This window comes from Capricornis sumatraensis, chromosome X, assembly GCF_032405125.1.
Source record: "Capricornis sumatraensis isolate serow.1 chromosome X, serow.2, whole genome shotgun sequence".
Lineage (NCBI taxonomy): Eukaryota > Metazoa > Chordata > Mammalia > Artiodactyla > Bovidae > Capricornis > Capricornis sumatraensis.
In genome coordinates, this window is record NC_091092.1 from 129,951,194 (window position 1) to 129,977,741 (window position 26,548).

Sequence of the window (26,548 nt, forward strand, 5' to 3'; positions counted from 1 at the left end):
GAAATACCCTGACAGTTACACACATAGACTTACTGCACAGTACTATGCACATGTGTACACACACACACACTGGCTGACCACCTCATCTCAGAGGCACACGGTCACAGTGTCAGTGTGATGTAAACGGAGAGAAACACAAGATGACCCAGGGACAAGGAAGAGTCTGAAGCTTTAGTCTGGGTTTCAAGTTGGTGACCTTAGATAAACGCAGTCTCAGGGAAATAGGGGAGTCTGCTGGAGAACATTCTTAAGATTGGAATGGGTTCCATCCCTGGATCAGCCGGTAATGAGTCATTTCTTTAAGCCACTTAACTTCACTGGGGCTCAGCCTCTTTGGTTCTAAGGCATCTTCCAGCTCTAACCTTGTATGATGCTATCAAGACCCACTTGAGAAACAACCCACAAGGGGAATTTCCCACAGTATGGAGTTCTGGGACACAGAGTGTAATCAAGGCTCACACATTAGTTGGTGTGTCTTGCGCAATTTAAGAAAAAGTTATAACAAAACGCAGCAGTAGCAAGTGACTTGGACACGGCCATGGAGTCAGAGAAGGCGCCACTGTATCTGGCATATACAGAAGGTTCCTCCTTCACAGGAAATGTTATGGCCATGATGGGGACAGTTGTTTTCCCACCCCTCATGAGGGCTCGAAAGTTCACCTGCAAGTCTGCAGCAGTTTCTAAACATCCTGGTTTACCTAGTAGATCTTGGGTTTAGTTCTGAAGTACAAAAAACGTTGCGCTGACGCCTCTTGGCCACCAGAGAGCTCCATGCATCCAGCCAGAAGCACCTATTTGATCAGCAAAGCACAGGTTTTTTAAAAAGCAGACTGCCCTTCAGTGCCTGCAGCCTGGAGCACAGGTTCTACAACAATTTCTTATACCAGCAAAATGCAGTCATCTGCCTTGTCATTAGTAACTCTGGCCTCGTTTCCCTGCCTTTGAGATTATGGGACTTGGTGTATTCAGGAGGCGACAAACATGGGTACCAGGTCCCCACACTGGTTCAAGGACTTTCAGGCTGTGGGGCAGGAAAAGCCTGGGCCTTCAGACTTCCTCGTTTTGCAGGTGGCTACCAGCACTGATGGCTTTGTGCAATACAGGACTTCTTTTTATAGATTTTACCTGGTGGTAATTTTCTTTTGCTGTTCATATAAATAATATGTGCCAATCATGAAAAAGTTGGAAAGTACAAAGTAGTATAAAGAAGAAAATAGCAATAATCTATCATTCCATCATCCAAAGAAACTCACTGATATGATATGGACATATTTCCTTCCAATCTTCTTTTCATTTTAGGACGTGTAAGTAATCTTGCAGAGTTAGGGTCAGTGTATTCCGATTCTGGGGGTTAATTTTTTAAACCTGATATTTTCTCTTAATTTTATAAGTGTTTTTCCATGTCATTTACATGTATAGTGCAAGACAATTTGGAGATTTCAGAGCAACATAGAAGAAAATTAAAATGCCTTGTTTTTTACTGGTACCCAGAGATACTCATTTCCACATTTTGGTACTTTATCTTCCAGTCACTTTTCTTAACATGATATTTATTTACTTTTACAAAACTGAGACCCTGTTGTATATACTGTTCTAAAGACTTCCCTTTTTATGTTAGTATTATATCATGACCATTTCCCCCATATCATCAAGTATCTTCCAATAACATGATTGTTAATATCTGGGTAATATTAAAATCTATGAATGGAGCTTGATTCATTTAATGACTTTATTGTTAGCCATTTGTGTTGCTTCCAATGCTTTTAATTCCAAATAACATCAGGATGAACAACTTCATGAAACTATACTATGTGTTCATATCACTGATTGTCTACCAAACATAAATTCTTAGATTTTGAATTACTGGGTCAAAGGATTTGAACATTTTAAACAGACAGGTTCTAATGGCCACAATGTCCTCCAGAAGTGTCATTAGCAATTCATCTTCCCATTAGCTGTCCCTGAGAGTCCCTGTCTGACCAGACCCTTACCCACTCCAGGGTCATCAATCTAAAAAATCTGTGCCCTTGTGAAATATACACACTAGCACGTGAAGTTATTTCTCACTGAACATTTAAAACTTTGTGTATCAGCCATTTTTATTTCATGATGAATTACTGAGATCTTAGTAACTATCTAGCACTGTGCTACATGTTTAATAACAACTAAGTCTTCCAAAGAACCAAGCAAGAAAAATACCATAATCTCTATTTTACAGATGAGGAAACTGACACGTAGAGATCTGAAGTGTCTTCTCAAGGTCACACAGTGAATAAATGGCAAAGTTTGGTGTTCACTTCAGATCTGTGATTCCCAATCTCACGCTCTGCCTACAATACCACATTGTCCCCCTGAGAAATGTATTTTTATAGAGGAGGTAAGATTAAAGAAACGTCTCTACTGTTCATGTAAGAAATGGTGTGAGACTGCTTGGTAATATCGTCTTCCTAAAACTCAGAAGGTAGACAAGGAATGAATGAAAGCACTTTGTAGACCTTTTGACAATTACAGAATCCCACTGCCTCATTTTTATAAATGAGGACTCTGAGAACCTGAGGAGTTCAATGACTTGCTAGGTATGGAGGTTTCACCAAAAGATGGGGGAAAGAGGACAAGAAAATACAAACAGGACAAGAATCTGACAAGCTCTTTCATGTCTCTGTGTCTCCGCCCATCAGATTTCCTGATTCAATTTCTCTCCCCATCTACCTGGGGATGCCGCTCAAATGTCAGCCCCTCTGCAAAACCTTCCATCATTTTTCAAGGCAGAATTAACTGTTTCCATACTCAATGGACGTGAGTTTGAGCAAACTCTGGGAGATAGTGAAGGACACGGAAGCCTGGCGTGCTGCAGTCCATGGGGTTGCAAAGTTAGACATGACTTAGCAACTGAACAATACACATCTGTACTTACTGTATTGTGAGCACTTATTGCATTATGTGGCAGAGATGTTCCATTGCCCAATAAACTTTTAAAATCCCTTCTACAGGGATCACAGGAACTGAGATGATGATGGAAAGTGGCTTCCCAGCCAAAGGGACTTGTAGGCAACACCCCCCCCCCCCCCGACCGCCAAACCTTTGCAGGTAGGTGTGGCCAGGTGACTTGTTCTGGCAAATAGCATGTGAGCGAACACAATCTTCTACTTGCTTACTGTTTATGAGCTCTGTCATTTGAGAATAAGATATTTGGAGCAAGACAATCATATTGCAACCACGAGACAACAAGCCTACAAAAAGCCCACATGATGAGGATGGCAAAGCAAAAGAATGGGAAGACCCTGGTGTGAATGACACTGTCAAACTACTGAACCAACCCTAGAACCATCTACCTTCAGACACTATATTTTCTAAGATAATTAAATATCTTTATCATTTAAGTCACCATTAGTTGGGTATCCTGTCAAAGCATCCTGCTGCTATCTTTGATTATTATATTTGCCTCTGTCTTTCATTAGATTATTAACTTTAAAGGGCATCCTTTGTGTCTAATTCATCTTTATATCTCTCTTCCTCAGGCCAATCACAGACCCTTCAGGGGCTTAGCAAATATTCCCTGAATTGAAACCACCAACTTTGGTCGAAACATAGTGCTGTGCCCAATAATAGCTGATTTCCACTGGCCAAGTCCTGTAAGAACCTATTTACTTAAAACCAGACTCGCCCAACTGTGGCTCCATGAAGCGCTCTGCCATTCCTACAGTCCAGTAAAGAATTTCTAGGCGAGGTTTTATTTAATGTTTGTTAATTAGTCAAGTGCTGAGTGCGCCACATGACTCATTTTTACATTATTTGCACAATTGCACAATTAGCATTTTAAAAGGGTTTCTAGGAGGCTGGCCCAAGTAAGTTTATCTTGAAAAATGTCACAAAAAGAAAAGAATAATTAACAAATCAGTTCCCAAGCAGATTCAGTGGACCATTGGCTTCAGCCCAAAAGGCATTGCATACAGGACTCACTTTTAGTACGTGGTCAAGCAAACTGATTTTTGCAGGACTTAAACCTCGTGAGCCCTACCCTCTACCCCCAGAGCAGCAGACCTGCTGAGGAGGGGAAGGCATGCATTGTGCTAGGAGGTATTATGTGGTTTTCATACTGCTCAGTTCAATAATTAGCTCAGGCACCTGTTTCACTGACTCCAACTGGACAGTTACCGGTTGGGTAGTCTGTTTTTGAAAGAAGCTAAAGAAGAGCATGAGAGGCATCTCATCTTTATTATAAAGTGAAAAAATTGCATTCTTTAATGAGGATTTGCAGTTGTTGCATATAATAATGCATATAGTAATGACTTAGTAAGTTAATATACGTCAATGTACGGTATTTGTATCTTCCCCTAGGAATGCCAGCTTACTAAATCAGCACTGTCTTGGGTATGAGGAAATCCAATCATTAGGTCCTTGCCCTCCCCCCGATGGTTCACTAACAAACCAGTCACTCAAGAAGTTAAGAGAAAAATGTATTATCATTCCCTGACCTGTCAACCTCAGAGGTTCAGAAAAGAAACCTCCGATGCCTGTGCAAAGCCTACAGCATAGCGAAGGACTGATCGTGGCCATAGAGCAGTGTGCCTGCGCGTCTTAGTGTTTCAGGCTTTTGTTTATGGGATCTCAGCCCAGCTTCCCAAGTCCCGGTAGACAGGGAGGGTTGATTAGAGGGCAAGGCGTGGATTCTAGTCCTATCAGAGGTCAAGTGACATCAGGGGGCACTCTCAGAACTCAAGTAAATGGCTGTGTTTCTTCACAGAAGGTGGCGGGGGGAGCGTGGCTCAAATAGGGAACCTGATCTCTTTACTGAAAAAGCAACTGACAAGGTATCCTGTCACTCTGTCAACTCCATGTGGGTTTCCAGCCATATTTTCTCTCAGCATCTATCATCTTACTCTGAAATACTCCTGTGGTGACTCATTTTATCCTGTGCATCAGTAAGCGTTCAGGCAGCTTTTATACCTGTGTTTTGCGGTCTCTTGGTTTCTAAGGCCCTTGAGCACAGCGGCTCGTCCTCTGGTTTCCTTGTAGCCATTCTCAATGCAGGCACCTGGAGCTCTCCATACTGGGAAGGAAGCCTCCAGGAGAGAATGGACACATAAGTCCACATTCACCCAAAAAGGTGACAGCATGACCCACTGTCACATCTCTCATTCCCCCAAAATAGCACTTCTAGCCTCACTTTCTTAACTAGATGAGACACCTGGGCCCGGAGAGGTTAAGTAACACGGTCCAGGCCACACAAGGTGGAACAAGGCCAGCGAGACAGGCTCTCTGACTCCTTCACCAGACTTTAAAATCAAGTGATCTGATAACAAACACCCTTGGCTTTGGAGAGGGACACAAGCAGGCAAACAACTCTCTCCAGTCTGGTCTTGCCTTTTCTCAGGTGGCGCCCACACAGACATACTTTTACTCTGGCTTTTGTAGTGAAATTGGCATACACACACACACACTCACAAAAAAATCCCCAAAGCTCATTTTTTCCATGTCATTAAAAAAAAGAAAACAAAACTAAACCCCCAAATACTTCTCCATTAGCTCATCTAGTATGAGATCTTGGCTCCCTCTTTTTTCCACCTACATTGCTCTGAGCTATTTTGGGGGCCATAAATCCCCCATCATATTCCTGGGAATTGGAGCTTCCTCTGGGTGATGGCACCTACATTAAGGCCCCATGGGGTTTGCAAGGGAAGGAAGAGCCTTATCTGTCAGGTCCCTCCTCAGAGCCAAAGGTGCATTCTAAGTCACCGCCTCTTCCTACTCAAGAAGGCTTGGTGTTTCTTAGAAGCCATGAAGAAAATGGAACCACACTGGATCCCTCTAGACACAGCCAAATAGAGCCAGGGCTTCTTTCCTTACACAAGCTCTATCTACTGAGTGAAGATAGAGCTGAGTGAAAATACTGCTCACTAAGGCTGTGCCATACCCTGAAAGGTCTGAATCCAATAAGGATGCAAAATCAACACTGATGTATAGAAAAAGTACATACTATTGACAACAACAGCTAACATTGGTTTAGTCAGAATATATGTCAAACGATGTACTAAATCCTCGGAACAACTCTGAGATAAGTACTAATACCAGCTCCCTTTTTCAGATGGAGAAACTGAGGCACAGAAAAGTTAGGTATCCTGCCCAAGGACATACAGCTGGAGCAATAAACCATGGTTATTTGGGGAACAGTTGGAGAGGGGCCACTTTCCACTTTTGAAAAACTGTATACATCACTTTTTCATTTTTATTATGTATTTTTTTGCCACAAACAAATAACTATATTACTTTTTAAATTAAAATGATATAACCAAACTGTGGGCTTCCCTGGTAACTCAGCAATAAAGAATCCCCCTGCAATACAGGAGATAAGGATTCAACCCCTGGGTTAGGAAGATCCCCTGGAGAAGGAAATGGTAACTCACTCCAGTATTCTTACCTGGGAAATCCCATGGACAGAGGAGCCTAGTGGGCTACAGTCCGTGGGGTCGCTCAGAGCTGGACACGACTGAGCAGCTAACAACAACAGTAGGCAAACTGTAAAGTCAGCCTAATTCAGACTAAATGAAAAAATGGTAAGTCTTTACACTAGTGATGAGTGTAAGACAGAAAATGTTATTTTCCAAAGTACAGTTTTTCATCTTTAAGTGTTGAAGCCAGGCCAACCTAATACCATGCAGGAAGACTTCCTTGGGCAACTATTTGTTTGCAAAGAGGCGTTTGAAAGTAGGGACACTTAAGTGACTGGGAATGCTGAAAATGCTTTCTCATTGGAAGCATTTTAGGCATTCTATCAGCACTCCCAGCAATATCTTTTTCTGGTTCTTGTTGAATCAACCTCCCAGATTCCACTCAAGTAACCTGTGGTCTAACAAGATTTGTTTGTATTACAAAACAGAGCAGTAGAGTTAACACTGATATTAGCGCCAAACTCAACTTTTGCCTGTGGTTCAGTTCAGTCACTCAGTTGTGTCTGACTCTTTGTGACCCCATGGACTGCAGCACGCCAGGCCTCCCTATCCATCACCAACTCCCGGAGCTTGCTCAAACTCATGTCCATCAAGTTGGTGATGCCATCCAACCGGCTCATCCTCTGTCGTCCCCTTCTCCTCCCACCTTCAATCTTTCCTAGCATCAGGGTCTTTTCTAATGAGTCAGCTCTTTGTATCAGGTAGCCAAAATGCTGGAGCTTCAGTTTTAGCATCAGTCCTTCTAATGAATATTCAGGGCTGATTTTCTTTAGGATGGACTGGTTTGATCTCCTTGCAGTCCAAGGGACTCTCAAGAGTCTTCTCCAACACTGCAGTTCAGAAGCATCAATTTGCCTATAGTACCACCTCCTCTTGAAGAACACAACTTTGTGTGGTGGCTGCCTTGTAGACACAACGTGCAGAAGGCAATGAGAGGCACACAGAGGCGTCTGGCAAGAGGAGAAGGAGAAACAGGACACCCAGCTACTCTGCCCAGGAAGCGGAGCCACGGCCACATGGAGCAGCCTGTGGGGCTGCGCTGGGCACCCTCTGCTTTGTCCTCCTGCCTTGGAGCCTGGTTGGGGTGAAAGCTGATACCCAGAGGAAGTTCAGCAGTGTCGGGATGCAATTACTCCAGAAGGACAGACTTCCTTTGAGTGCCTGATTTTCAAATCGGAGAATCTAGAAAACTCGGCCGCCCCACCTCTCCTCAGTACCCAACATCCCCTCAAAAGGAAAGCTTCCTGTCTTCCTGCACAGACACAAACAGCCTGTCTCAGTGACGGGCTTATCCATGTTGATCAAGGCTGCTTCTGTGCCAACTTCCAGCCCTCTCAGAAAACAAAGAGAGAGAGGAAGAGTTGGGGACATCTGCTCGTTGCCACATCCACAGCCACAACTGGATCAATAACCTCCAGTTTGCAAACAGCCTCAATGAACTTTTACACGAACACTGTCCTGAAAACTCAATCAGAGTCAACTTACAACTCACTCAATGGCAGAGAATCCTGACTAGAGAGATGATATTTATCCACCGTCTGGCCTGACAAAGGAAATGGTGCAGGGAGTTCTACAATCAATTGGGGGCACCTTTGGCCTGAACATGAAGAGGGATAGGCTGGGGCAGCAGGAAGGCGGATTTCCCCTCATTTCCTTTTGGAGTCCTGTATGTGCTGGGAATTCCTCCCCCAGCTGCCGGTTCAGCTCAAGGCCTGCAAAACGCACGTGTGTAATGCCTCTGCCGGAAATAATTTGTCTGGGTGGCCATGCCTGGTGAACCCTGCCACACTGAATGACTTTGACTCAAAATTAACTGCCCCAGGTCATTCTGTTGAACACAAGATGCCTAGTTTGGAGAGGAAGGGGCGAGGGACAGTTTGTGTAAACACTTGGAGGGCAGGCAGCTCTTCAGATTCGCAACTGCCCTCGGGGAGAGCTTCTGAATAAAAGAAGGAATGGGTGTGAAGGCATTCCTTGTTGAGCGACAGATCTGTGACATCTTTTCTACGGCCCTCCTGACACACATCACCAACTGACATAGTTTATTGTCTGCCTCTCTTCCCTGGAATATAAGCTCTACAAGGTCAGGGGCCTTATCTGATTAGCAGCCTATTGTATTAGTATCTCCAACACCTAGAATTATGTGGCCAGTGTCTAATAAATATATGTTGAATGATACTTATGACTGAATTGGCTATGGGATATCACTGGAGAGTGGCACTCCAAGTGACATGAAGAGAGAGTCTCATGGAATGCTCTACTGCAAAGGCCATGAGACACATGTTCAGATGTGCCCCAGCACAGTTCAACCCCAATCCATGACAGGAAGTCCAGCAAGTCAGTCAGTAGGCTGACACGTGGTGCCAGTGGTAGTTAAGGTGTGGGTTTGATGCCCATTTGATTCTGATCAAGTCGACTCAGCCTCACAGTCACAGGTTCTCCTAACCAGGCAGCCATCGGTAGTGTGCATTCACACGTGGGTGTGTGTGTCTGCCTGTGGACACACACTTTTAGAATTTGGGTTTATTATCTTTTTATTGTATAGAAGAGGAAACAAAGGCACACAGAAACTGATTAAGGAGGTAGACCCAGGTCATGCAGCTGGTAAGTTGCAAAGGCAGGATTCACCCCTGAGCACTGAGCTGCACTTACTCAGACCATGGGGCACCACACAGGACACCACGAGGCCTCTCTGTGCAGAGTCTGGCTCTGCCCTGGCTGGCCCGGGGAGAGCGCCATTCTCCTCTGTGTCTGAGGGAAAGCTCAAAGGTCTCTCTCTTCACAAAGTCACCGGCAGAGCAGTCCCTGTCGACCATCCCTGCCCCAATCCTGCCCCCATCAGACATCTCTTCTCACTTCCAGACTTGCATAGAATCAAGATGGAACATTGCTCTATAATCTTTTTTTTTTTAATCTCCTGTGGTACTTCAGCCTTTCTTGGAAAAGAAATACATCAATTCTTAGTCATCCTTCCTAAGTAACAGCACAAAGAAAACCACAGAATTTTCTAAACTTTCCTTTTGGCCAGCATTTCAGCTGTACTTCCTACCAAATCTTCTTCCCAGAAACACCCCCAGGCAGGAAAACAAATGACTGACTTGAGTTCTATTTCTTCATCCCATTTCCCTCATCAGTCAGTCAGTTCAGTCACTCAGTTGTGTCTGACTCTTTGCAACCCCATGGACTGCAGCATGCCAGGCCTCCCTGTTCATCATCAGCTCTAAAAAGTGGGGACATACTCGAAAAGTCAGGTAATGGGAGAGTAAAGAGGAGGCAAGTGAGGGAACCAAATGAAACCAAGATCTAAACACGAGCCCCTGAAAACCCAAGCAAATTATTGACAGATGCTGGCCTGACAAGCCCAGCTTAGTAGCCCTGTGAAGAAAGGGAGCAGGGGGAGGCGGAGTCCTTGGCAACTTTCAGCAAAGCAAACAACACAACTTCTTGCTCTGCAATTCTGGAGCCCATTTGTTTTTTCTATTTTGGAAGAGAGATTAACATCACTAAATAATAGAAGACCTCCATTCTTGAAAATTTAATGACTGTCCTACATCAAGCAGCTGTCAAATTTATTTGCTTGTTTTCCTGACAAAGTGTTTCATCCTACACATTCACACAGGATCTTGCCTTCATCAGTCTCAAGTCACTAAGCGGGGAAACGGGTGGGTTGGGGGGAGGTGAGAGGCAACTCAAAAAAAGCAGGAAATCCCCATTTCCTAATTAACTCCTTAATTTCGAAGACTAGATGAGCCTGCCTTCCCCCCAAGCAGTTGCACAGAAATCACACAGTAGAGGATAAGCCAGACCCAGACAATCTCACTTCGTTGGAATTATTAGCCAATTCCAACAAGATTCTATTGTGTCTTTGGCTTGTCTCTCTTCCTTCAGTTCACGTCACAGCTGGTGGTCCCAGTTTCCCAGACGCCCTCCCTCTGAGGTGGTTTCTTTGGCTCCTCCCCACCCAATTCTGCTCCCAGTGTCTCTTTCCACCCCTGGGGTGCCTCTCTACTCTCAACCCTTTGGTGAAAGTGGCTGTTCTTGCCCCAGCACCAGCCCTCCATCTTCCTCTCCAAACACTGGCCTGGGCCAGTTCTCTTTCTATACTTTTCTTCCTCCCTGGGAATAATCCCAGAAATAGGTGCAATCATAAGAAACCTGAGCTCCATCCTTAACCACCGATGCCTGCTTGTGGGGAGGGATATTAAAACTGCCCCCTGCTCCCTGTCTCCCTGGTAACCGCATCCAAAGTTGCACCTTTGAGACCAGCCCTTTGTTCCAGTATTATGTACGCCTGGCCCCAGGAGGCAGAAGAGGGTGAAACTCAAATTTCTCCACTGTGCATAAGCATTGTCCCCCTGCCCTTGAAACTAATGATTAAGCTTCATGAGTAATTACAGGGGAATTGGGACTAGGCACACTCTCCTATTTCCTCCGTGCCCTTCATGCCCTAGGGGGTCTGGGCTCTTGCAAATTTGGCCACGAATGTTCAACTGGGCTTCAGAGAGGCAGTTCCTGGCATACATGCATCACTAATTGACCATTTCCTTCTTGGTATCTTCTGTTAGTCAAGCTCTCAATTCAGTTCAGTCACTCAGTCGTATCCAACTCTTTGTGACCCCATGGACTGCAGCATGCCAGGCTTCCCTGTCCATTACCAACTCCCAGAGCTTGCTCAAACTCATGCCCATTCAGTCAGTGATGCCATCGAACCATCTCATCCTCTGTCGTCCCCTTTTCCTCCTGCCTTCAATCTTTCCCAACATCAGGGTCTTTTCCACTGAGTCAGTTCTTCCAATCAGGTGGCTGAAGTATTGGAACTTCAGCATCAGTCCTTCCAATGAAGGACTTACCTAAGCTCTATGTTTGAGCAAAGAAGTCAATGTGAGTAAAAAAATTTCATCTGCTGAGATGAGAGACATTTGTTTCCTGTCCTTTGTGGCTATTAATAATGTTAACTTCTGCTTGGAGGCTGATTTGGAAAATAAGGAGAAAGCAGCGGGCTGTTCCAGGGGTGGCGGGTGAGGTGGGCAGCTGGTCCCAGAATCAAGCTCCATCGCCTCCCCTCTGCAGGAGACAGAAAAGTGACTGACAAGCTGAGTTAGAACTGAAACCATTCCCCCACACCTCCCACTGCCAATGCCCCTTGTTTAATGTGATTTCTTTAGTCCCGAGCGGAGAAGGCAATGGCACCCCACACCAGTACTCTTGCCTGAAAAATCCCATGGACGGAGGAGCCTGGTGGGCTGCAGTCCATGGGGTCACTAAGAGTCGGACACGACTGAGTGACTTCACTTTCACTTTTCACTTTCATGCATTGGAGAAGGCAATGGCAACCCACTCCAGTGTTCTTGCCTGGAGAATCCCAGAGATGGGGAGGCCTAGTGGGCTGCCGTCTACGGGGTCGCACAGAGTCGGACACGACTGAAGCTACTTAGCAGCAGCAGCAGCAGCAGCAGCTTTAGTCCCGAGCAGTTACCATTTTCTAACACACAATAGACTTTACACATTCATACATTCATTATGTTAATTGTTGATGGTCTGTCTCCTCCCATGAGACTGCCATCATGAGTGCAGAGGTTCTGTCTGCTTTGACCATTGGTATAAACCCAGAAACCAGAGTCATATGTGGTATCTTAGTAAGCGCTCAATAAAGATTTGCTCCCAGAATCGTATGTGATATCTGCTGCTGCTACTGCTGCTAAGTCGCTTCAGTCGTGTCCGACTCTGTGCGACCCCATAGACGGCAGCTCACTAGGCTCCCCCGTCCCTGGGATTCTCCAGGCAAGAACACTGGAGTGGGTTGCCATTTCCTTCTCCAATGCATGAAAGTGAAAGTGAAGTAGCTCAGTCATGCCGACTCTTAGTGACCCCATGGACTGCAGCCTACCAGGCTCCTCCATCCATGGGATTTTCCAGGCAAGAGTACTGGAGTGGGTTGCCATTGCCCTAGTAGGTGCTCAATAAAGATTTGCCAAGTGAATGAATGAAAATCAGCAGCCAAAGAAACCTTAGCTTCACAACCTAAAGAGAACTGCATATTCCACATGAGAGTACAGCAGTAAAAACGCTGCAATTTCCCCAACTTTGATCCTGGTGTTCAGACAGTGTGGAGAAGAGAGGGGCAGGAAACGAGCTATAATTGGGTAAATAGTTTTAGGTTCTTGCCCTATTTTGGGTTCCCCGAAAAAGCAGCCCCAAATGGATGATTTAGGAGCATGAGGTGATTCTAGAAAGCCCAGCAAGGGAGGGTGGGGGTGGGGTGAGACAGGAGAAGGAAGGAAGCCGGTGCAAGTCACTGTGGGTGATGGGAGCTTGCTTCTGCAGGGGACCCGCTGAGAGAGCGTGGAGTGCCTCTCAGGGCTGTCCCACTGAGCAGGGAGGAGGAATTTCGAGTATTCCTCCAGCAAATCCCCCCTACTCTTTGGGTGAAGGTTGCTGTGTGTGTGGAGAGGTGTGGAGCATGCTCCCGAGAAAGCCTCGGACAGAAAGGCTGCGGTGGGTGCACCGCAGTCAGAGGCTGGAGGTGGGCAGCAGACTGTCTACTGCGCTAGAGGTGAACAAGCCTCGTGATGGGCTTAGGGGTGGGGGCAGGGCGCCGGCCGCATCTGCTACACTTCTGCACTGTCTCCTTCTGAACCTGGTACACCTACACGAAGAGGCATAATTGGTTTTGCTCTGTGCTGGCTGTCGCATCAGCCTGCCTCTCATTAGCTTGGTTGCCTGTTGTTTAGATTTTTCCTCTCCTCATCAATAAAAGCAATTGAAGTGTTTCCTTTGGTGGGGGGAAGGGCAAGCAAGAGAATGGAATCCTGCAGTGTTTGAAAAAGATAGGAGAAACAAGGCTGCTTCCAAATCAAAATAGCATCAAGACAAAAAATAGGAAAAAGATTGCCTGCGGAAAGTTCCACTTTTTTCTCATTCATTGTTAACACTAAAATAAAGCACGCTATAAATATGAAGCACTGGGATGTTTGCAGAACATCAACCTACTCGCGTTTAAAACATGACACACATTCCTGAGAAGCTAACTGAAAATTGTGTCGTGTACTGAGAATGATTTTTTTTTCAGTTTTTACTTGCTTTGGAAATGCAAGACTTCCTGGCCAAAACAATCTGATCAGGGGAAATGTTTCTTGCCTAGAAATGGCAATAAATGTTGAAAAAGCATCTGAATCTCACAATCTCACCAGGCTTACACAGCTGAATTAGGTTTCCTGCAACAGAACTTCTGACTGATCTCAGCCACGAGACACACACACCTTGTCCACCAACACACACTCACACATTCACAAATTCCTGCACAGAGTGGGGCCAGGGAGCATCATCTCTGAGCTCCAATGAAGCTCTTAACACCCCATCTCCAACACTGTAGGGGTTGTATCTATGTATCGCAACATAGACAAGGCTAACACCTCTTGAACATTTAATAGGTGCCAGGCACCGCTGGAAGCAGGGTCTTTATTTTTAATAGACACAATTTACTCAGGAAATATCTTAGACACATCTAAGATCCAGCTATAACACGAGTTTTGATTACTTAATACTGGCAGCTGATTTTAGGCTGTATGTTAGGATGCATGCTAGCCTTACTTCTAGTTGCTAACAGCTATTATTAAATATGAAACTGAGCATTTAGACATGTCATAACTCAGTTAATCCACACACCCTATGCAACCAATTACTCCCTAGTCCCATCTGACGGAGGGGGGATCTAAGAGAAGTGAAATAACTTGCCCAAGGTCACCCAACCTGTAAGTGGCAGAGCCAGAACTTGAACCTGGCAGTTGGGCTCCAAGTCCACTTCCTTAACTATCAACTCACCCAATGCTGGGGTGCCTGGAAGGCTGGATGGATCCTAGTCCAGGCTAGACCTCTACCCATGTGTAACTGTAACACAGTATGGAATCCTTCTGGGCTTCTGTGTCCGAGAGCATTCTTCATAGTTATTGGGTGTATACACTTCTCTGATCATTTCCAACAGCTGGAAAATGCTAAAAGTCTTTAATAGGAGACACTGAATGTTGGCAAAATTAAAGAGCATCATTAATCCTAGTATCATTTGGTACAGCTGGTGACCTCAACTCTGCATGCCTTTCATCAGCATTTATGAAGTGTTCATTGCATATTTAACAGTGTATACCTTTTCTAGGATAAGAATGGTATCTCATTCATCTTTTTATCTTTCTTGACTAACACAGTAGCACTCGAACTGGCACGCAAACAGGTTTGTTAAATGAATGAATAGCTCAGAATTAAATCAGGGTGTATATAACTGGGGAAAATTCTGAAAGAGATGGGAATACCAGAGCACCTGACCTGCCTCTTGAGAAACCTATATGCAGGTCAGGAAGCAACAGTTAGAACTGGACAGGGAACAACAGACTGGTTCCAAATAGGAAAAGGAGTATGTCAAGGCTGTATATTGTCACCCTGCTTATTTAACTTATATGCAGAGTACATCAGGAGAAACGCTGGGCTGGAAAAACAAGCTGGAATCAAGATTGCCGGGAGACATATCAATAACTTCAGATATGCAGATGACACCACCCTTATGGCAGAAAGTGAAGAGGAACTAAAAAGCCTCTCGATGAAAGTGAAAGTGGAGAGTGAAAGTTGGCTTAAAGCTCAACATTCAGAAAACAAAGATCATGGCATCCAGTCCCATCACTTCATGGGAAATAGATGGGGAAACAGTGGAAACAGTGTCAGACTTTACTTTTGGGGGCTCCAAAATCACTGCAAATGGTGATTGCAGCCATGAAATTAAAAAAAAAAAAAACTTACTCCTTGGAAAGAAAGTTATGACCAACCTAGACAGCATATTAAAAAGCAGAGACATTACTTTGCCAACAAAGGTCTGTCTAGTCAAGGCTATGGTTTTTCCTGTGGTTATGTATGGATGTGAGAGTTGGATTGTGAAGAAAGCTGAGCACCGAAGAATTGATGCTTTTGAACTGTGGTGTTGGAGAAGACTCTTGAGAGTCCCTTGGACTGCAAGGAGATCCAACCAGTCCATTCTAAAGGAGATCAGTCCTGGATGTCAGTGGAAGGACTGATGCTAAAGCTGAAACTCCAATACTTTGGCCACCTCATGTGAAGAGTTGACTCACTGGAAAAGACCCTGATGCTGGGAGGGATTGGGGGCAGGAGGAGAAGGGGACGACAGAGATGAGAGGAGATGAGATGGCCGGATGGCATCACTGACTCGATGGACATGAGTTTGGGTGAACTCTGGGAGTTGGTGATGGACAGGGAAGCCTGGTGTGCTGTGATTCATGGGGTTGCAAAGAGTCGGACATAACTGAGTGACTGAATTGAACTGAACAAATATATATATATATATATATATATGTATATATATATTCCATTAAATTGCAGAACTATGGTACTGCAAGAGTCCTTAGACATACTCTAATCTCTCTACTCCCACCCTCTTGTCCAGATGAGGAAACAGTTTGATGAAGTTGAGAAGGTAGGGGAGGGGAGAGAAGACAGGTTTCTAATTCTACCTGACTTGGTTCCTGCCATTTCTCTATGATGGTATTTGAAGGCAACACTCAGCATGTCAACTAATAAACCAGGGGCACCTTCCAAAGTCAAATGTAAGTTCTGAGGTGCTGGCAAATTTTTGGTTACTTAAAAAATGTTTATATCTATATAAATTGAAGTATGGTTGATTTACAAAACTGTGTTAGTTTCAGGTGCACAGAAAAGTGATTTAGTTATACATACACACATATCTATTCTTGTTCAGATCCTTTTCCCTTGTACGCTATTACAAAATATTGAGTAGAGGTCCTTGATGTTTATCTATTTTATATATAGTAGTGTGTATCTGTTAATCCCAAACTCCTAATTTATTCCTCTCCCTACCCCCACCCCTGCTTCAGTAACTATAAGTTTGTTTTCTATGTCTGTAAGTCTATTTCTGTTTTGTAAATAAGCCCTCCAGCATTATTTTTAAGATGCTACACATAAATGAAATCACATATTTGTCTTTGGCCACTTTCTAATAGCATGAAAAATTGAGGTCGAAATTATGTTTCATTCATTCTAGACCAAATTTTGAAACGTAGTTGACTAAGGACATATAGATGTTAGAATCTAAGTCTGCTTGAAGATAGTCATCATATTTCATTCCCTGATTGAGACACACAATAGAAGAGATATTGAACTAATCAAAATGAAGAAGGTTCTATTTAAAATTTAAATAGTGAACTCTCAGTAACCCTAGGAATGCACAATGTGGAGGTTCCAGAATGCTGGCATCTGCAGAGGTCATATTCATTTCCTTGTGTATCTGAACTTTTTCTCAAATTAGGTCCATAAGGATTTCAATGGATCCATCACAATTCCCTAGGCTCCTAGTTATTGTTCATGAATTCTGATTACAGTTCATCGCAACTTATATAGCTACTCATTGAGACCCTGGGAAAGTTGATGGGCCCTGGACATCTTGGATTGTGGGCTAAGGGAAGAAATCCTGGCTATACTTAGCAACTCTAAGGGACAGTCAGGTCCGTTCCATTTGCTCTTCCTACTGGCAGGGCAATTAGGAGAAGGAAGAAAACCAGAGAAGGATGTCACGTCCAAAATCCCAATCTTGGGCAACTGAGGTCTACCAGATAACCTTTTCATTCTTTCCTTGTTTGTTCTCCTGTCTGTGAGCTGCAATCAGAATGAAAATACTATTTGTTTTTGTTGAAGATTTCCTTCTGCTGAGAGATTCTGGGAATCCATCAAGGCTAGATAGGTGCCCATCCCTCAGTCTTAAGAAGATGTAAATGGAGCGAATCTGGATGGGGTCCGCCAGGTCGTCTCTCCTGATCACCACTCCCTGTGAAAGGGAAAACAGTTGTGTGTTTATCCTCACTGCTGACAGTGTGCAGATGTGTTTCCTTAATGGCACTTGTGACACGTTTATTTATCCTCTTTGGTGCTTGCAGCCCATGCTTTTCACATCTTTTCCAGCTGTACAGGGCAAGTCTGTTGGTCACCTCCTATTTTTTTCAGACTGATTCTCTTACCCTGGATTGTTAGTTTTGTTTTTTAAGTAATTTAAACCACACAAGTAGCCCTTGGGAGAAGGGTTATTTAATCAAGGGAAAGTTGTTTGGAACACCACCCATGAGATTTTCCCATAGTTCACCCCTTGGCCGGGACAAAGGTTGGGGGGAGGATAAGCCAAAAAAATGAAATTTGTCTTATATCAATCATTCTGAGAAAAATTCAAGGAATGTCTGGAAGGTGAAAAGAGACTAAAATCTATCCACCTCTCTAATTTTATCAGCGTGTCTCCAGTAACACAAAGGAGAAATTAACTGCCAATGGTGCCAAGCTAAATTCTCAAATGGACACCACATTAGCTTATTGCTTCACAGTCTGTAATATTATTTGAGGGTGAATAGATACATGACAGGCTAGGGTGTGGGGTAGATCCAACTCCTTAGGTGGCTGAAGACAGTGAGGAAGGAGCATGATAGGGATCTCCAGCTTCTCCTTTGGGAAAGAGGCCTGCACTAGGGTCTGAAGCATGTGATGGCAGGATGAGGAAGTGAAGCAAGGTGATCCCCAGCTATAGCCTGTCACATCTCCAGACACACATTGCAAACATTCCAGGTATGCCAGCCATTCATGTACCAACAAATATTGCGTGGACAACTACCAGGAGCCAGGCCCCACTGAGGACACAAGAGCGAACACTATCAACCTGATTATGAGCTTGCAGTTTAGTGAGGGAAGTAGAACAGCAAGGATGTGACCAAACAAACAAAAATACTTGTCAATTGTGAGAGGACCAAAGGAGGATTAAAAGAAGGTGCTGAGATAGAGAAGGATGGGGAAGGAGGGATACTGAAGGATGGTCAAGGCGCTAGGAGATCATAGGAGTTAATATTTCCTGACCACTTACTACACAGGTATATATGTGAGATGGATGCTCTCACTTAGGGTTTACCCTGTGTGTGAAAGTCGCTCAGTCGTGTACGGCTCTTTGCAACCCCATGGACTGTGTCCATGGAATTCTCCAGGCCAGAATACTGGAGTGGGTAGTCATTCCCTTCTGCAAGGGATGTTCCCAACCCAGGGATCAAACCCAGGTCTCCCACATTGCAGGCGGATTCTTTAGCAGCTGAGCCACAAGGGAAGCCCAAGAATACTTGAGTGGGTAGCCACTTGAACCGGGGTCTCCTGCATTGCAGGTGGATTCTTTACCAACTGAGATATGAGGGAAACCCAGGGTTTACCCTCAATGGTACTAATACATATGGCAGACCTCCTGGGCTCTCCATGGTGCCAGTATGAACATTCCATCCAGCTCATGTGCCAAGGCAAAGGCCCTCTCTGGAACTGCCTTCTACACAGGATGGGGCACCCAGGTGACACTCTGGGACTGTGAGAGCTGAGACATGGGCAGCTCTGTCGGGCATGCCCAGAGGCCTGCCAGTGGTCTTCAGGTGAGCTAGCCGACACACAGGGAGTGTGGGATCCTGTAGCCTTGACATTTGGGGCCACGTGGCACTGAGGCAGAGGGCCAACTCCCATGGGGAGACCTGACTTATCTGCTGCTTCCAAGGAGAAATTACAGGGTGGGGGGAGTGCATCTCCAACTCTATCTGGAAGGACAGCAGGGGAAACAGTGAGGGGAAAGATACTTTAAATAGCTTTATTCACGTTCTGAAAACTATTTGAATCACTTTCTCTCCCTTCTTTTAAGGGGTCCCTTTTCCTCTCTCCCCCTCCCCTCCACTTCCTCCCGTTCCCCAGCTTCTCTCTCCCCCTTTCGCACTGCACATACCTGTGTGTGTACAACTGGAAACAGCTTCTTTTCTTCCCTGGCTCTCTCCCTGGGACTCAGGGCAGGGTGACACTGAGGGGAGGTGATAGAAGCTGGGGAGCCCGTCCATTTCCTCCAAGACAAAGGGCAGGGTGGACTCTGCTTGTTTGTTGATTTTTTCCTTCGAAGCTATAGATCACCCTTGAGTAGAGGAGACAGCGCGTAACCCCAGCGCAGTCGGCCAGGGCCACGGCCTGTTTGTCTGTGTGGGGGACTGAGAGGAGGGGGAAGGAAACCAACTGTCTTTCTCATTTAGGTCAGCAGAGAAAACAGAGTGAGTGGGTGGCAGGGGGCTGGGCTTAGCTACCCCCAGAGTGGAGTACTCCCACTGCAGCTTCGCCTTCTGCCCCAGGCAGCAGGGCAGCCCCAGTCTCATCCTTTCAAGCACCCAGCACACAAGTGGTTACTGAGAAACATGGAGAATCAGCCCGTTCTTGGCCCGCATGGGGACATTTCTTTTATCGCTTCTGTAATTATTTTTAAAGTAAATGAATTAACTATAAGCCTCACCCTAGAGGCCAAATCTTCAGCTCAGTGTTAAGTAGAATCAAGATGAGAACTATTATTAGCTTCATATCAGAAAAGGCCATTTTGCTTTCCCATTCTGTGGCTGAGAAAAGGACTTGGCTTGACAGGCAGATAAACAGTAAGAAGAATGTAACTCTGAGAGGTAGATCTTATGCCTGCCCAGTGCCCGGGTGGGCCTGGCAGCCCCTCAAGGATTCACGGGGCCAAGTGGGGTGGGCAAAAGCCTACTCCCCAGGGCACCAAGCCAGCCCACGTCAGGGATGTTCACGGCATGTCCCACTGAGCCCAAGAAGGAATTCTCAACATCTCCTCTCCCATAATCACACACTGTGACAGATCAGATAATCAGGTGTGTCAAGTGGCTGTTTAAAGGAATGAAGTCCTGGAATAAAAAAAAAAAAATGCTAATCATCTCTGAATCTTAGTGTCCTCACTCATCAAGCAGAGCAAGAGACCAAACGCAATGAACTCCAAGCTCTCCTCTAGCTCTCAGCTTCTCTAATTCATTCATTCTTTATTCATTTACTCATTAATCCATCCCATCCATCCATCCACCCACAACTGTACTGAGGAACAACCAGGGGATGTCATGAGCAAAGAGAAAGACAGAACTTCTGATGTAAGTAAAGCCCAGCAGGGGCTGGTATGGAACATTAAAGAAAGAAGTCACAAAAAATTATTGTCGTGAGTGCTAACTACAGCTTTCTTTAGATAATAAAGAAAGGGCTTCCTAAGGCATCTGCTTTAGATCAAAAGTGATATTCAGTGAAAGCATGAAGATGAAAAGTCAATTACTGCCCACTATTTGTGAGGAAATTCTTAGTGTGAACTACCCACTTCCAAAATGTCACAATGGCAAATGGAGGCTTAAGATATTTTCCAGCATGTCGCCATGCCTAGATGTGTCATAGTCAAGTCAAGCATGGTGAAAATGGCTACATGTGTGTGATACATGGCATATATACAGGAGCTGGACACGTGAGGCATCCTCTACGTACACATGCTATGCATGTCATCATTCTATAGTGCAGACATTTGGCCTTTGTAGCTTTTACTCATAAGTTTTGGACCCTTTCTTATGGTCCCCCAATATAGAAACCAGAAGTTTTCCTAAAGAATGTGACCAAACAGTGCTCACAGGGGAGGCTAGTGTGAGTGCCTGAGACACTCAGCAGGTGAGTGATGCCAGCCCACCAGCCAGCAGTCTGGAGGATCAAGGCTTTGCTGCTTTTTATTTGAAGTCATACTCTCATAGATTGTTAAAAACTGTAATAGTGCCAATACGTGTGTATCAGTTATCAACGGCTGCATAACAAACCATCCCAAAACTTAGTGGCTTAAAACAGCAATGATTCATCATTTTTCATGATTATGTGGATCCACTGGGTAGTTCTGCTGCTTTTATCTGGCCTCACTCATGTGGCTGGATTTAGCTAGGGGGTGAGGACTCTGAAGGTCCAATATGTCCGTTTGGTGGTGTTGGCTGCTAGTGGGGTGCCTTAGCTCTCCTCCACATGCCACCCACCCTCCAGTAAATGACACCAGCTTCCATCTAGGGAGGTCTCAGGACAGTGGTCAAGAGGGCCAAGGCAGAAGCTGCAAGACCTCCAGAAAGCTCTAAGCTCTGGAACTTGAACAATGGCACTTCCACCAGATTCTGTTGCTCAAAGCAAGTCACAGGGTCAGTGCAGAGTCAACTGGGTGGAGCATGGTCTCCGCCTCTTAATGGGAATCACTGAAAGGACTTTGTGGCCATACTGAATTCACCACAGAGTAAGAGAGAACTCTGGAGGGGAGTTTTGCAATGTGGTTAGCTTGTGGTATGAGGCTCTGCATGGAAAACACTGGACTCGCCTGAGAAATGTGCCTGAGAAGAGTCCTGAGCCTAAGCAAACATTTCCACATCCCAGAACTGGAGAATTTTGAAAGGTGTTCAGGACATATCTCTTAAGGCCCTATATTTAGGTTGAACCATACAAAAATTGCTGATATTTGACCACTGGAGCCTCAGAAAGTGGCCATTTCATAGGCTCTCACCAACCCATGCTGAAAAAATCCTACCTGATTTAGAGCTGTTCCGAGAACAGAGTGCCTGCTAAGATGGATCTCCTGGTTGGCTGTGTGGTCACTGGCAATTCTCTCTTGTACAACACATGTGCAATCATTTCATTTAAATGTTTGTGCATGTTTCCGAAGACATATGAGGCACCATCTGAACCCCCAAACTGCACAGAGCAGTATAGCCAGTGTTGGATTCTAGGACCCACCAGGCTTATACCTAGGCCAGTGGCTCTCAGTTAGGGGTGGTTTTGGCCCTCAGGGGTTATGGGCGATGTCTGCAGGTAGTTTTGAATGAAGCAACTCAAGGGAGGTGATACTGACATCAAGAGGTTAGAGGCCAGGGATGCTGGTGAACATCCATCCCAAGACAGTCCACCACAGCAGAGAATCACCCGGCCCTGAATGTCACTAGTGCCAAAGTTAAGAAGTCCTAGGAATTCTATGTCTGTAATGTTAACGCACTTCTTTGAGTTTTCTGATTACTTAGATTTTGTGTGAATAAGATGCAAAGGGGTGTGTGTATTGAAATGGCCAGATTGTATCAGTTGACAGATGTAGATTAGATTAGCTTTAGGAACAAACATAGTAAGAAGATACCGAGTCTGGGAGAACACAACCCGTTGGAAAAACACAGGTCTGTGCCAAACTCTGGAGCATAAACATAGTGCTGCCCTGCAAATGCGACTGACACCTACATACAGCCTTGCCCTCTCCCCCTCCTTGGGCACCTCTGCTCTCCCGCCCCACGCCCCCATCACACACGCTCACCACCCACAGAAACCATACCCAGCCCCCCAGCACCCCCTCCCCCGTCCCTGCTTCTTAGCTTTCCATTCACCCTCTCATCACCCACCAATTCTAGAGAATTACAAAAATTTTCTTGCGTGACTGATCGACCCTGTGAGGCTTTTGTGGTTAAGATATAAAGTTCCTGAAAAAACCTCTCTGAATCTGAACAGGATTGCAGTGACATCAAAGCTTTTCCCCTCTCAATGTCTTTCATCCTTTGCAGCCTCTGGCACTCTCCCCACCAGCGTCAAGTCAATTAATTGAAAAGTCATTAGAAAGGCCCTCCCTCCGCTGTGAAGGCCTACCTCGTCAGCTGCAGATCTGGGGCTATTGAGAAAGAACAGAAGGGCTCAATGGCTTCCACTGTATCCTGTATCAGCATCTCTCCCTCCTCTGTTCCCCCCACCTCTTTCTGTTCTCAACTAAGGCTGGTCCAATGAGTTATCAGTGAACTGGAGGGAATCCGCTCATACCATCAAACATTTGTTGAGTGCCCACTATGTGTCAGTCATTGAAACAAAACCTGACCTAGTGCCCATCCTAAAATATCATCCCATCCTTATTTCCCCATCCAGATGTGGCCTCATAAGATCAGACTCTTTCTCCATCAGTTTCTTCTCCCTCACGGATATCTGACTTGTGGCCTCAGATATGGAATCCCTAGCCACTGCTCTTGCAAAATGCAGGCCATGGTTACCAGGAGAACCTAGCCGGGGCTGAATGGGCACAAACCATGGCTCAGAAGTAGCTGAAGGAGCCTGCCTGGTTGTGGAAGTCACTACCCAGAGTAAAATGCACTGGTTTGCCAGGACCCCAATTTTAGCATTTCCTGACTAAAATTCTAGAAAAAAGGCTTCACTTGTTGATCCACAGGCAGAATTTTAAGGATGCAGGCAAGTAAACCCCAAATATGCAGGAACTTAGGATTCTACTGAATGGTGTTAAAATCTAGAATTTCATACTGGCTTCCTTTTATATTTAGGTATAACTCTGCTGCTGCTGCTGCTGCTGCTAAGTTGCTTCAGTCGTGTCCGACCCTGTGCAACCCCATAGATAGCAGCCCACCAGGCTCCCCCGTCCCTGGGATTCTCCAGGCAAGAACACTGGAGTGGGTTGCTATTTCCTTCTCCAATGCATGAAAGTGAAAAGTGAAAGTGGAGTTGGTCAGTCGTGTCTGACTCCTAGCGACCCCATGGACTGCAGCCTACCAGGCTCCTCCATCCATGGGATTCTCCAGGCAAGAGTACTGAGTACTGGAGCGGGTTGCCACTGCCCTCTCCTAGGTATAACTCACATGGAACTAAATGCGCAGATTTGAAATGTACACTGTAAGCAATGACAAATGTACGTACATGGAACCCTTACTACTACCCTCTAGCTTTTGAAAATCTCTTTCTTCAAAAAGTTTTTTATTTATTATCCCAAATCTTCTGCATCTTATTAAAGGTTTATTAGAAATGTTTCCAGAGACCATAACTCTGAGAAAGTCCCCTTCCACAACAATCTAGGTATATACCCCTATGAGACTGTAGCCTCCACTGTCAGAGGCTCCCCTCCTCTCTACAACCTTTGGACTGTACACCTTGGTGCACTGCAGCTGACTTCCAATGGCCTCTATCTGCGTCTCTGGGTCTGGATTTTTTCCCCATAACTGATGAAGGCCACTCTGTCCACAGGTGCTGGGACACCAGTAACCCAGAAATGGTGGGGATTCAGCAACCCTAGGAAGTATCTCTTAACAAATGACTATTGGGAGTTGAACTGTCAATGCCTCAGCTCCCTTACCCCTAAGGTGGGAGCACTCTGAGTGTTCTACACTCCCAGTATCTCCCTTGGGATTCAGTTCCAGTTGCTCACAGTGGTAATTTGCTTAATCACCCTTCCATAGCTTCGATCCTTCCCCCAGTTCCCTTCTCCACTCTGTTACCAGTGTTTCCTTCACCTCTCAAATAAACTACTTGCACTTCAACCCTTGTCTCAGGATTTACTTCTGGGGAACCCAACAGAGATGGTCATCCACAATCCATGTATAGTATCTACTATCTATAATAGCTACTGAAGGCAGTAGTAGGGTTTCTCTACCTGTACACATACACACATACTAAGGAAAAGGCCGAGAAAAGATAGGAAAGATGAAAGCCAGAAACTTCAGACCCTGGTTCACCTGGATCATGATTCTTTTCCTGGCTAAAAGCTTTGCCCGTGAGCCTGGGTCATTTCTAAAAGTTGGCACCACATAGTAGGCAGCTCTCCAAGTCCTAACCTAGCCCTGCCAAGCCAAACCATGCTTTTAGAAGGCATGATTTGTGTGTGTTTGTGTGTAGGTACAGTTGCATGCCTGTGACCCTACCCACTGACTTGAGGAGCCAAGAACAGGGAGTGCAGGAAAATGGACTCCTCTTTGCTCTCCCTCTCTCCAAGGCCCCGCAGTAGAGGAGTTGTCACTTTAATGTACTCTTGATACTTGTGTGCACCCTCCTTCCATTCCCAGACAACAGAGTAGAAACAGCACCTTTGTACCCCTTCCAAGTGGGTAATCTGGCAAAAGTAAAAAGACAGGTCCACATGGGTTGGTAATGAGGAAACAGCCAGAGAAAGGTTTTAATTTCTGCCTGTTCCATCATCACAGATCCTGTTTCTCACTACACAGCTGAGCAATATGGAGTCAGTGGGAAATTCAAGAGAACTGAGCAAGACAAGGCTCGGGGACCTTATGCCCTGGATAGTCAACCTGGCGGGGCAGAGGGCTGCCCACGGCTTTCATTATAAACTAGGCCTCATTGGACATCCCTCTGCTTCAGTTCATTGCAGAGAGACAAAGCTAGCTATTTTTAAAGACATGGGAATTGTTCTTAAGGGGGACTGGTGGGCAGGCGAGTGCTCTGGGAGAGTGTTCTCAGGATGGTGAAGGCCATCTCATTTAAAGCCCACTGGGAGGCCCTGGGGAGAACATCAGCTTGTGCTGCCCTGTCAGCCTGACCAAGCCAGCAGAGTGGGCCTCTGCAGTTCAAATTTGAAAGGCTGAAAAAATGTGATCACCTGAAAGACAATAGGAGGCTTTGTTCCAGGAAGAGAGACAATAAGGGAGCATTCAGCCCTCCCAGATCTGTGCTGAGGCCAGTGGAATCTGAAGCCGGAGACTGTTTGAAGTGTGTTTATATGTCTACACAGTGCTGAACCATGTCTTGGAGCTACAGCTTGCCAATGAGAATATTCACACCACCCTGATAGCATGAGGCTGCTCATCACAGACTGGCAGGATGATTCAAGATGTACATGTCGCCTGGGCTCCCTTACATGGAGAGCTGGGCAGACAGAACCATGGGTTTCCCATGGGCAGCCAAGTATCCATGGGGAGCTTTCTCTTGATTCTCAACTTGGAGCGTTCTTTGTCTTTGGAAGTCCAAGGTAGGACAATCACTTTTTCTGAAACAGGAGAGTTTAGCAACCATTCCTGAAGATCTCCTTCCAGTCGGCTAGCATGTGGCCCCCCAGACCACCACTACAAATCAGTGTGCAAGTCCATCAAGCTGCCCAAATTAACTCAAATGGATCCTAGAAGCAGATGCCCGGGGAGAGGGTACTGGAACATCAATGTCGTGACACCAGTAAGAAGACCAGAAGGGGAGCTTGCTCAGCTTCCTTAAAACAGTGACCTTTACAAAGCAGATTGTATGCAAAGAAAAACACTAGACCACGGATGTATGTACATATATTCATCTCCTCTGTTTGTATTTTTTATTTTTACATGTCTTTTAAGATGCAACTGTTTTGAAATCTAAGTAAATTGGGTTTTTCTAGCAACTTGGAGTCAAGGATTCAAGGGTAAAGAGTTTATTTGGGAGGGGCATGAGGAAGAAAGGAAGGCAGTCAAGAGAGGCAGCAA

At 45.4% G+C, this 26,548-nt stretch overlaps 1 protein-coding gene across 2 annotated transcripts in view; it reads right to left on the reverse strand.

Annotated features, from left to right (window-relative positions):
- The window catches only part of NHS (NHS actin remodeling regulator), a 341,883-nt gene that overhangs the window by 149,935 nt on the left and 165,400 nt on the right, over positions 1–26,548 (reverse strand). The gene's annotated exons all lie outside the window — the stretch shown is intronic.